The sequence below is a fragment of the Chaetura pelagica genome, unplaced genomic scaffold (assembly GCF_000747805.2).
Source record: "Chaetura pelagica isolate M959 unplaced genomic scaffold, ChaPel_1.0 scaffold559, whole genome shotgun sequence".
Taxonomy (NCBI): Eukaryota; Metazoa; Chordata; class Aves; order Apodiformes; family Apodidae; genus Chaetura; species Chaetura pelagica.
The window spans coordinates 1,405,080-1,414,886 of record NW_009970722.1 but is presented as its reverse complement, the minus strand read 5'-3'; the positions used below and the strand labels follow the sequence as shown (position 1 = coordinate 1,414,886).

The 9,807-nt window shown below is 41.0% G+C and overlaps 1 protein-coding gene across 1 annotated transcript in view; it reads left to right on the top strand.

Moving 5' to 3' along the window:
- PGM5 (phosphoglucomutase 5) overlaps positions 1-9,807 on the top strand; it is a 67,109-nt gene that overhangs the window by 55,814 nt on the left and 1,488 nt on the right. The window lies entirely within an intron of this gene.

Below are 9,807 nucleotides of genomic sequence, written 5' to 3'. Positions count from 1 at the left end.
GTTCTGTCTACTGTGTTTTTGGATGATTTTTCTAATCATGTGACTGTACATATTTTGAGGTAGGACCAGCAGTTCTAATACATGTTTGTGTAATATCTGATAAAACAGGAATGTAAAATGCTGAGATGCCTGGTGATATATGCTGGTCAATTACTTTTAGTCTTTTAGGAGAACCCATGCTAATTTTAATTTTTCACTTTTTTTTTTTTTTTATTCTTTTTTTTTTTCCCCCAAGTGTTACGAACTGAGTTATAGAATGGTGTTAAAAGAATATACTTATTTTTCAAGCAGCCTATCTGGCGATGACTTAGTTAAGGTATCCCAGGGATTCCTCACTACAAAAGTGCAGTTAGGAAATACTGATGCCAGAGTCTAAACAATATAGGGATTCCTTTTAAAGGAAGGACTTAGAGCTGTCTAAGAATTATATCATAACCAGACTCTTTCCTAAGAAGAGTGAACGTTGAGAGCAAGTTGCAGTATGGTCCAGCAGATGCGTCATATAATTAATAATATAAATCACACTTTGAACTGTCAGATTTTTCCCAGTGAAACACCTTCAGGCTGTGACATACAAGAGAGGACTGAGGATGTTTCATGGAAGTGAGGATAAGCATTTAGCTTGTAATAAATCAAAGCTCTGTATTTTGGAGTCCCATGTAGTTGTGTGTTCATATCTGGAATGCAAATGCATATTTCCCAAAACATAAATGCCATCAAACGCATTTGAACTCTAGGAGAACATTTGACATAGTTTTTTCACCAGGTTCCTACCTTCAACTTGGAGAGTTTCTTCCTATGCTATTAAACTATTGTCTGTCAGTCATGAAAAGTGTTTTGATTTTTCTAGATATGTTGTAGACTCCATTCCTACAGAGATGATCTATTAATTTTGTTTGCTTTCTCTTAAAGTATCAGTTGCATCCTCAGCAACTACTTGGATAGAACACTTACAAAGTTAAATCTCCAACAGGGTAGAGAGCTATTTTATTGTGATTCTGTGCACCCAGGTTTAGCTAGCTAGCAGAGTCATAAATGTACTTTGACCAAGGATGAACACTGCTACAACCTCATTCTTATGTTGTACTGTGTTGAGTGTATGTGGCAAGGAGTTGGTAGAAAGAGGGCTGCAGGGTGGGTTCTGTGAGAATACACCAGAAGCTGCCCCCATGTTGAACAGACCCAGTTCCAGCTGGCTCTGAAATGGACCCATGATTGGCCAAAGCTGAGCCAGTCAGTAATGTTGGTAGCTCCTCTGTGTTAACATATTTAAGAGGGGTAAAAAATGCCGTGCAACAGCAGTAGGGAGGAAGCAGTGAAAATATGTGGGAGAAACAACAATGCAGACACAGAGGTCAGTGGAGAATGGAGGCGAAATGAATGGGCAGCTTAGTGGACACCCAGAGGCCAGCTGAGGTCAACCCACCACAGATACGTCAAATTTGGTTACAGCACAAATTGTTATGAGTTGCAGCCGAGCTGACCATTTTAAATACAGTTCTTTGTGCTATGTAGACAAGGCACAGATGAAATGAAAGTAAGTCGCATTAAGAGACAGACAAAGAGTTCATTGTAGAAGTTTGCAGTGGACTTAGTTACAGTAACTTTGTGATATGTGACACAAAATGTCTGATCTGGACAAGTTTCCTGTCTAACATATCCCTACAAAACATGCTAGGAAAAGAAAGCATATAGTTGCAGAAGTCATTTAGCTAAACTTCTGGCTATTTAATGACAAACAAGAATGTGCTTTTAAAAATTGAATCCTTTTTTGCATGAATGGATTGTTCTACTTGTTAAAAGATGTGCAAAATGAGAGAAGTCACATGCTGGCAGAGTTAAGGCTTCGGTGTCTCCTAAAGTAATGTACAATCAATGGCAAGTATTTATCGGGTTTCTTTATATTTACATGGAAAAGAGCAAATGTTCTCAGTGAAATCTGCACTTGTGAAAAGACTCAATGGAGAGAGCAGAGGTTATCCTCAGCAAATGAGGAATGTGCTGCCCTACTTTTGCATTGCTTGGGAGTGGTGCATGAAGGCCACCAAGGTCTGATGACCTCACCTGCAACACAGACTGTATCCAGGGAGGCTGCTGCACAAGGTGATAGGAGCCAGACACCCAGAGCATCTACAGCAAAGGCAGTGCCGATGTTGTCCAGGGGACAGTCCCATGGCAGGCAAATGGAGCAGTCAGAGCAAGGCTCTGGTAACAAGCTCCAGTGATCATCCTAGACAAGCCACGTGATGGGTCAGGTTCAGGGTCCACCTGGAGCAGTAGGAGATGGGACCAGAGACAGGGCTGGAGACAAGGCAACAGTATGGGTCCATCCAGGAGTCAGGGTCAAAGTTAGAACTGGAGACAAACTACAATGTACATCCAAGAGATCCTCCAGGGAAAGAAGCATAGGTCCATCCAGGCAGACCCAGAGATGAGTCTGAAGACAAGCTCTCCGATGGCATAGCTCAGGCAGGGACTGACAGGCCTGGGACAGAGTGGGAGCCCATGGGTAGGGTGCTGAGGGAGTGGTCCTGAAGGGAGGTTGGGAAGAGCCAGTAGGGCTTATCACTGCTCTCAAAGCTTTTAGAGTTTGGTCTTCTATTATGGATACCAAAAGGGTCTGTTATTCCTAGGTACAGCAAAACAGACTGAAAGATCCAGTCTGATTGTTACACTTCTCGCAGTTTATCCAGGATATTCAGTAGTGAACAGATAATCCCAGGTGTAGAAACATCATTGCCTTGAAACATCTTGCAGGGACTTTCCTGCATTTGTGCAGTGCAGACAGACATTTTGATATCCAGACCGCCTCAGGAAATGCCTAGTACCATAAACGCCCTCCTCATCTCTTGCCATGGACACAAAATCTGGGACAAATAGCAGTTTCACCTCAATTAATCCAAGAAATTTTTTTCTCTGGTTTCTCATTGTATGGTATTGCACAGTTCCCACTGATCCTTTTCTATTGCCCTGGCTAGATTCCTTGCCAACAACATGAGGATGTTAGGATGTGCAAGGTCATAGATTGTATTCCTCAGGCAGATGGTGGATTTCAAGGGAGTATGTAAATTTTATTTCAGGATATCCTCATGTTAGTACAAAAAAAAGAATTTCTCAGAAGACCATTTGATATATTCAGTAGAGTATGTGGAAGAGTGTTAATAGCAGATTCCTTTTTCAGAAAACAGTATTGCTGGGAAAGGGGCAGCATAGTTTTCCCGATTTTAATTCCTTTTGTTGGCTTTGAGATTCATACTGACAGGTACATCCAGAAGAGCTGAGAGAGAGTTGAAGTTTTAAGTACTTTGTTTCTTATTTACTTTCAGTTACAGGGGCAGAGTTAACATACTTATAAGTGACCAGTTATTCCGAGAGCACTGATGTAAAGAACTATGTAAAATATATAGCTTCTATATAGTATTTAAGACCATTACATTTGGGATAGTATTTATTTTTCTTTAAGTGTATTTGATGTGTTTAATTGACTAGATGACTACATGTGGCTTTTGTATTAATGTGTTTTGCGTTGAACAGCTGACCAGGAAAAACTCTCTTCCATACTTTTTGTATCATAAACCAAGTCATGAAATTATTTGCAAAAATTATTGGCTGCTTAAGTAAATAGTTGCTTCTGCTTTCTGGACCACCTCCTTCCAGTAGCTTCTTTTAATTTTTTACATAGACAAGTGGAAGATGAAAGCTTTGCAGTGCTTCATGCTTTGGCCTGGTGATGATTTCAGTTAATACTTGAAATGAAAGGCAAAAGTACCTTAATATGTGTTTTTGGCTCTTTTTTATAAGAAACAAATCTCTCTGTCTTGACAGACACCCCATATTGGAATTTACAGTGACATTTTGTGGTATCATTGTGGTAATTAGCTTGAGTTTGCCTCATATCAGCATCCTGTTTCACCCCTTTCCCAAAATTAATCAGCCAGCTTTTCAGCAGTTTTCAAGCTTTTCTAGGTTCCTGCTCTTCTATTTGACAGCGTAACTGCTGGAGGTTCATCTTCCACAGATGAGTAGAAATCTAAACCACAGCTTCCAATATGCATGCTGAGACATGCATATTGTCATGAAACACCAATATAAATAGCATCATGGCACTTACTTTCAGAGTTGTTTACTGAGACAAGCAAACAGAAAGCCTGACATAGTTTGAAGCACTATTGGGGCTGCTTAAAGCTGTGCCTTTTAATTTTGGCCTCAGGGAGCCATTCAAGCAAGTGGTGCTCAAATGAAGCTCTCCTCATACTTTGTTGTGCTTCAGTGCTGTGTAACTGCACTGTCTTAGGGGCAGAACTGATTCTTAGGCCTTACTGCTTTTAATTGCGTATTTTCCTTCAGAGCATTCTTGTAACCAGATGGAAGCAAGGCTCATAAGAACATTTTGTTCCAATTCACATGGAGACCAAGCAGTAGCTATTAATTAATGTAAGGGTCACCCAAATCTCATTTTAGTATCATCTTTCTCACAATTAATTGGTAATACTTTCCACTTAGAAGAGATTAAGCGTAGACAACTGCCTGGTGAACAACATAAGAGTCCAAGGGAGAGCAGTAAAATATACTGATAATTAGAATTCTGAGATCATAGATGAATGTGAATAGCAGCGGCTTCAGGCTGTTGAATGATCTGCTGAACGAAATTGGCAGAAGCAGTTTCATGGACACTTGGGAGATAAAAAGTAGGGCTTTTTTCCTGTGAATAGTTCAGTTCTTCCTATAAGTCAGTATCAATGGGAATGAAAATCAGGAGCAATAAAGAACAATTACTATCACCCTCTGTGCAAAGTAGATTAAAAAAAAAATCAAGCATTTTAAAATTATGCCATTTACAGTGGTGATGCATTCTAGTTCTTAAACAAAGTCTTGAAAACAATGCCCAACTCCTTCTTAAAACTACAATGATCCCCTCGAATGGAAGACCACTCTGTTGATTCTCCTTATCCCTAGTGATGTGCCACATCACTGTGTATTCCTGAGAAAATTGCTTTCCAACTTGGAAGATTTTCCTAAAAAGATTTATTTGGCTTTAACCAGTCAAATAGGCATCTAACTAGTGATTTCAGGAAGTTCAGTCTGTTATAACAAGCAACAGACTTCTCTCTGAAGTCCTGGACCTCTATGCATTGGCATGTATCCTTTTCTAAAAATAGATTTATTAGCTGTGCTAAATTTAACATGGATGGAAAATCTAGAGATGTGTTCAGTGGGTATGATGTACTAAAATAAGACTTTATTGAGCTTTAAGCTCATTTGTAGCCTTATTTTATAGATCAACTCATTATTCATTATTTGCAGATCCCTACACATGGTTAGTATCGTCTTGTCCTTTCTGTAACCACCTGGATATGTTGTCATGCTTGAATAAGATTCAAATAGGAAGTTTCACATATGAAGAACAAGAAATAAATTACTCATAATGCAGGATTGTTTTGAACTGTTGTAAATCCAGTGTGTTCTTCAACAACATGGTTGTGCTACTGTTGCAGAATAAGTGCCCTGGGAACAGTGTAGTAAATAATCTGAATTGTTCTGAGCATGTACTACCCAGCTCTGTTTACAGCATGTAATTATTCATTATGTGAATTGCAACAGCAATAAATAGGTGCTATCAGACACTGGTGCAGTCTAGATCAGGTACAGGAAGTAGTACATCACAAATGCTGCAATTACTTTTGCCAAAGACTGGTGAACTGCATGTTAGCTACAGAATCATTAGATTTGCAGTAGCTAAGGAATAATTTTGGGGCAGGAGTTGTTTCTTTGTGTTATTGTTCAAAAAGGCAAACTAATTAAGAGAATAATCATTGAGATTAGAAGTGTCTTGATCACCAAAGATTGAATTTTTGAGGAAAAAAAAATTATTGCAATTTTATTTGAGTTAGCAGGAAGACCATGCAGAAAATTAGGGGGGTCAGTTTTTTCCTGAAGTGGGTGAGCTAATTCATGCTAAGAAAGTGAACACCACCAATGCTGTGGATGTTACAGAGCCAGTTGAGTTTGTTCCACAATGAGCTGGGCTACCCACATTGCTTAGATTTTCTAGGATGCATAGCTGTAGCAGAAACCTTTCCAAAGTCTTCTGGTTTTTGGAATGCAAGACCTAAGCAGGCATGCTTAGCTGAGCTGTGTGTTGAGCCCTTATGGCGGAAGTTCTGCAGGAGGTTACAGCTTTGGTGCCAGATTGTGTGATCTTAGTGCTGAGCTCACTTTGTAGTTGTTTCAGTTCAGTCTTTGTGTCTTTTCCATCACTTCAGTGTTGCTCTGCAAGTGTATTGGTTGGACTTTTAAAGTACACTACAGCCAAATGAAAAGCTCCTTCTAATAGGTAGGGCCATCAAAACCTGCTTTGGGGGATTTGCTCCTCTCTTCTGCCCTTCTTTTTCTTTCCCTTGTTTTTCTTTCCCTTATTTTGTATGATAGTGGTTCTGTGCCCAGGTTACAAAGGGCTAACAGCAGCTTGAAGCAGTCACATAAAAGAAGGGAAAATAACGGAGCAGCAAAAGGTAAGAAGGGAATAAGTTATTTCTCAATTCCTCTGTGTCCTTGTTACAGGACTTAGAGCTGTCTCAGTTGCCCTGACCTCTCTGAGCAACCCTCTGTGTAGTGTTTAAATGATAAAAAAAGAAGGACTGAGAAAGAATTTAAGTGTTAGGAGAGAAAAGGATTTCTGGCCCACGACTGAGATGTCAAGGCTTATCATAACTTATACAATAACACCACCGAGTAATTACAGCTTTTGGTGACTTCAAAGCATTCTGCAAGTGTGTATTTATTCTTCATGACATCTCAAAGCATATCGAGGAGAGGACAGTTGTCAGGAGTAGCAGCATGGATTCACCAAGCGGAAGTCATGTTTGACCAATCTGATAGCCTTCTGTGGTGGCATAATTAGATGAGTAGATAAGGAGAGGGCAGTTGACATGGTCTACCTCGACCTTAGCAAGGCTTTTGACTCTGTCTCCCATGGCATCTTTACAACCAAACTCGAGAAGTGTGAACTGGACAATCAGGTAGTGGGATGGATTGGGAACTGGCTGAAGGACAGAGCTCAGAGATTTGTGGTCAGTGGGGCAGAGCCCAGCTGGAGGCCTGTGACTAGTGGTGTCCCGAGGGGTCAGTACCAGGTCCAGTCCTGTTCAATATATTGATTGACAGCCTGGATGAAGGGACAGAGCATACCTTTAGCAAATTTGCTGACGATACAAAACCAGGTGGCTTGGCCAACACTTTTGAGGGCTGTGCTGCCATCCATTGTGATCTTGATGGAGAGCTGGATGGGGAGAAACCTATTGAAGTTCAACAAGGGCAAGTGTAGAGTACTCCACATGGGGGAAAAACAACCCCATGTGCCAGTACAAGTTGGGGGCTGACCTGCTGGAAGGCAGCTCTGGGGAAAAAGATCTGGGAGTGGACAGCAGGTTGACCATGAGCCAACAATGTGCCCTGGCAGCCAAGAGGGCCAATGCCATCCTGGGGTGCATTAACAAGAGTGTGGCCAGCAGGTCGAGGGAGGTTTTCCCCCCCCTCTCTTCTGCCCTGGTGAGGCCTCATCTGGAGTACTGTGTGCTGTTCTGGGCTCCCCAGGTCAAGAAGGACATGGAACTACTGGGCCACTGAGATGGTGAAGGGACTGGAGCATCTACTGTATGAGTGGAAAGGCTGAGGGAGCTGAGTCTGTTTACCTTAGGGAAGTGGAGGCTGAGGGGGGATCTCATTAATGCTTATCAATATATAAAGGGCAGGTGTCAGGAGGATGGGGCCAGACTCTTCTTAGTGGTATCCAGTGACAGAAAAAGGGACCATGTTCACAAACTGGTACACAGGAGGTTTAACCTGAGTAGGAGAAAATACTTCTTTAGTCTGAGGGTAACTGAGTACTGGAATAAGCTGCCCAAGGAGGCTGTGCAGTCTCTACCCCTGGAGAGATTCAAAACCTACCTGGATGTGTTCCTGAGTAATCTGCTCTAGGGGATCCTGCTCTAGCAGGGGTGTTGGACTAGATGATCTCGAGGTCCTTCGAACCCCTAACATTCTGTGATTCTTTGTGTTCTTCAAAGGTATATTTATGGACTGGAGAACTACTCTAATTTATACTAAATCTATTAGACAACCAGCTGAAGAGGTAGAATTTGGGATTTGAGAGTAGTTTTTAGAGAGGGAAAATGCAGGGATAGAAAACATTTGGCACATCTATCTTTACAGAGCTCCAAAAGTTAAATTATTTCACTTCTTCCTGCAAAGTGAATTGTTCTGGAACATTATGCCAGCTCTACCTAGAAATCTCTCACAAGGTCTGAACATTTGTTCTGAAATAATTACTGTCTGAAGTGTAATTTTGATTGCTAGTAATTCAGGTGCCTAAATGCTTATGTCACAGTCATAAAAGTTTTAGGCCATTGATCATAGAACCATAGAATGGTTTGCATTGGAAGGGACATTAAAGATCACCTAGATCCAACCCACCTGCATTGCAGGCACATAGCCCGTTAGATCAAGTTGCTCAGAGCCCCATCCAACCTGGCCTTGAACACTTGCAGGGAGGTGGCATCCACAGCTTCTCTGGGCAACCTGTTCCAGTGTCTCACCACCCTCATAGTAAAGAATTTTCTTCTAATCTGTATCTCCCCTTTTGAAGTTTTAATCCATTACCCCTTGCAATATTGCTGCAAGCACTTGTAAAAAGCCCCTGCCCAGCTTTCCTGTAGCCCCTTCATGTACTGGAAGGCTGCAGGTGCACATTGCTGGCTCATGTTGAACTTCTCACCCACCATCACCAAGTTCTGTTCCTCATGGCAGTTACTGCTTCTTTCTCTGCCCAACCTGTATTTGTGCTTGGGATTGCCCTGACCCACATGCAGAACCTTGCACTTGGCCTTGTTGAACTTTGCAGGATCTTTGTCCCCAGTAGGACAATCTTTTAATACTGGTTAATTTGAGTGGCTTTCCTTTACCTTTCCCTGTGATCCTAGTGTACAAGGAGCACATGGTTTTGTGTTCAGTGTTGTACAAATAGTACCATAGATACAAGTAGTTGACCCTTTGTTTCTTGTGTTTCACCCTGTACATTCACTTGGATATATGTGAAGCTGAGAGTACCCAAAATAACAGTGTTGGATGTAATGCTGAATGCAAAATGAGGATCAGTAGAGTAAGAGAAGACAGAGCAAAATTTTGAAAACTGTAAAAAAGAGTTGTAGTTATCTGGTGTTCACTAAAAGGTTTGGATCCTATTTGAGGGTATTACTAGTCTCTGAGATTTTTTTTGTAATTTTATTTTTCCCAGATAAATTCTGCAGAATTCTTTTCAAAGATGAGACTGATGGGGCAACTTATTTTTGAGGCTTACACTGGGCTGGGAAAAGTGAATTTGAAAGCTATGGAGACTGTCTGTGCCTAGACTATGTAAAATTCACCTACATTTGATTTTTTTAATAAGACTGAAAATCAGTGCAGGCTGGGGGAGAGACTGAAGTGAAAAGATTCACAAGCTCCCCTGGCAAAGTCTGGACAGATGCTTTTGCATCAGAACTGCATGAGTTTTCAAAGTTTTCAAGTTTTAACATAAGCGCTATATATATTAAGTTTTCAGACGATGTTTCATGACATATAGATGGCATTTGTCCACCTATTCTGAGAAAAATATTTTCTAAAGCCAAACTCCAGACACATGCTGAGCTTTTAACCTGCAAGCAGGTACATTTCAGCACTACCAGAGCCTTTGTTAAACCAGATTAATCATGGGGCAAATCTTACCTGAGAACTTGACTATAAGAAAGGGAGATGTATGGAATTTTTTTG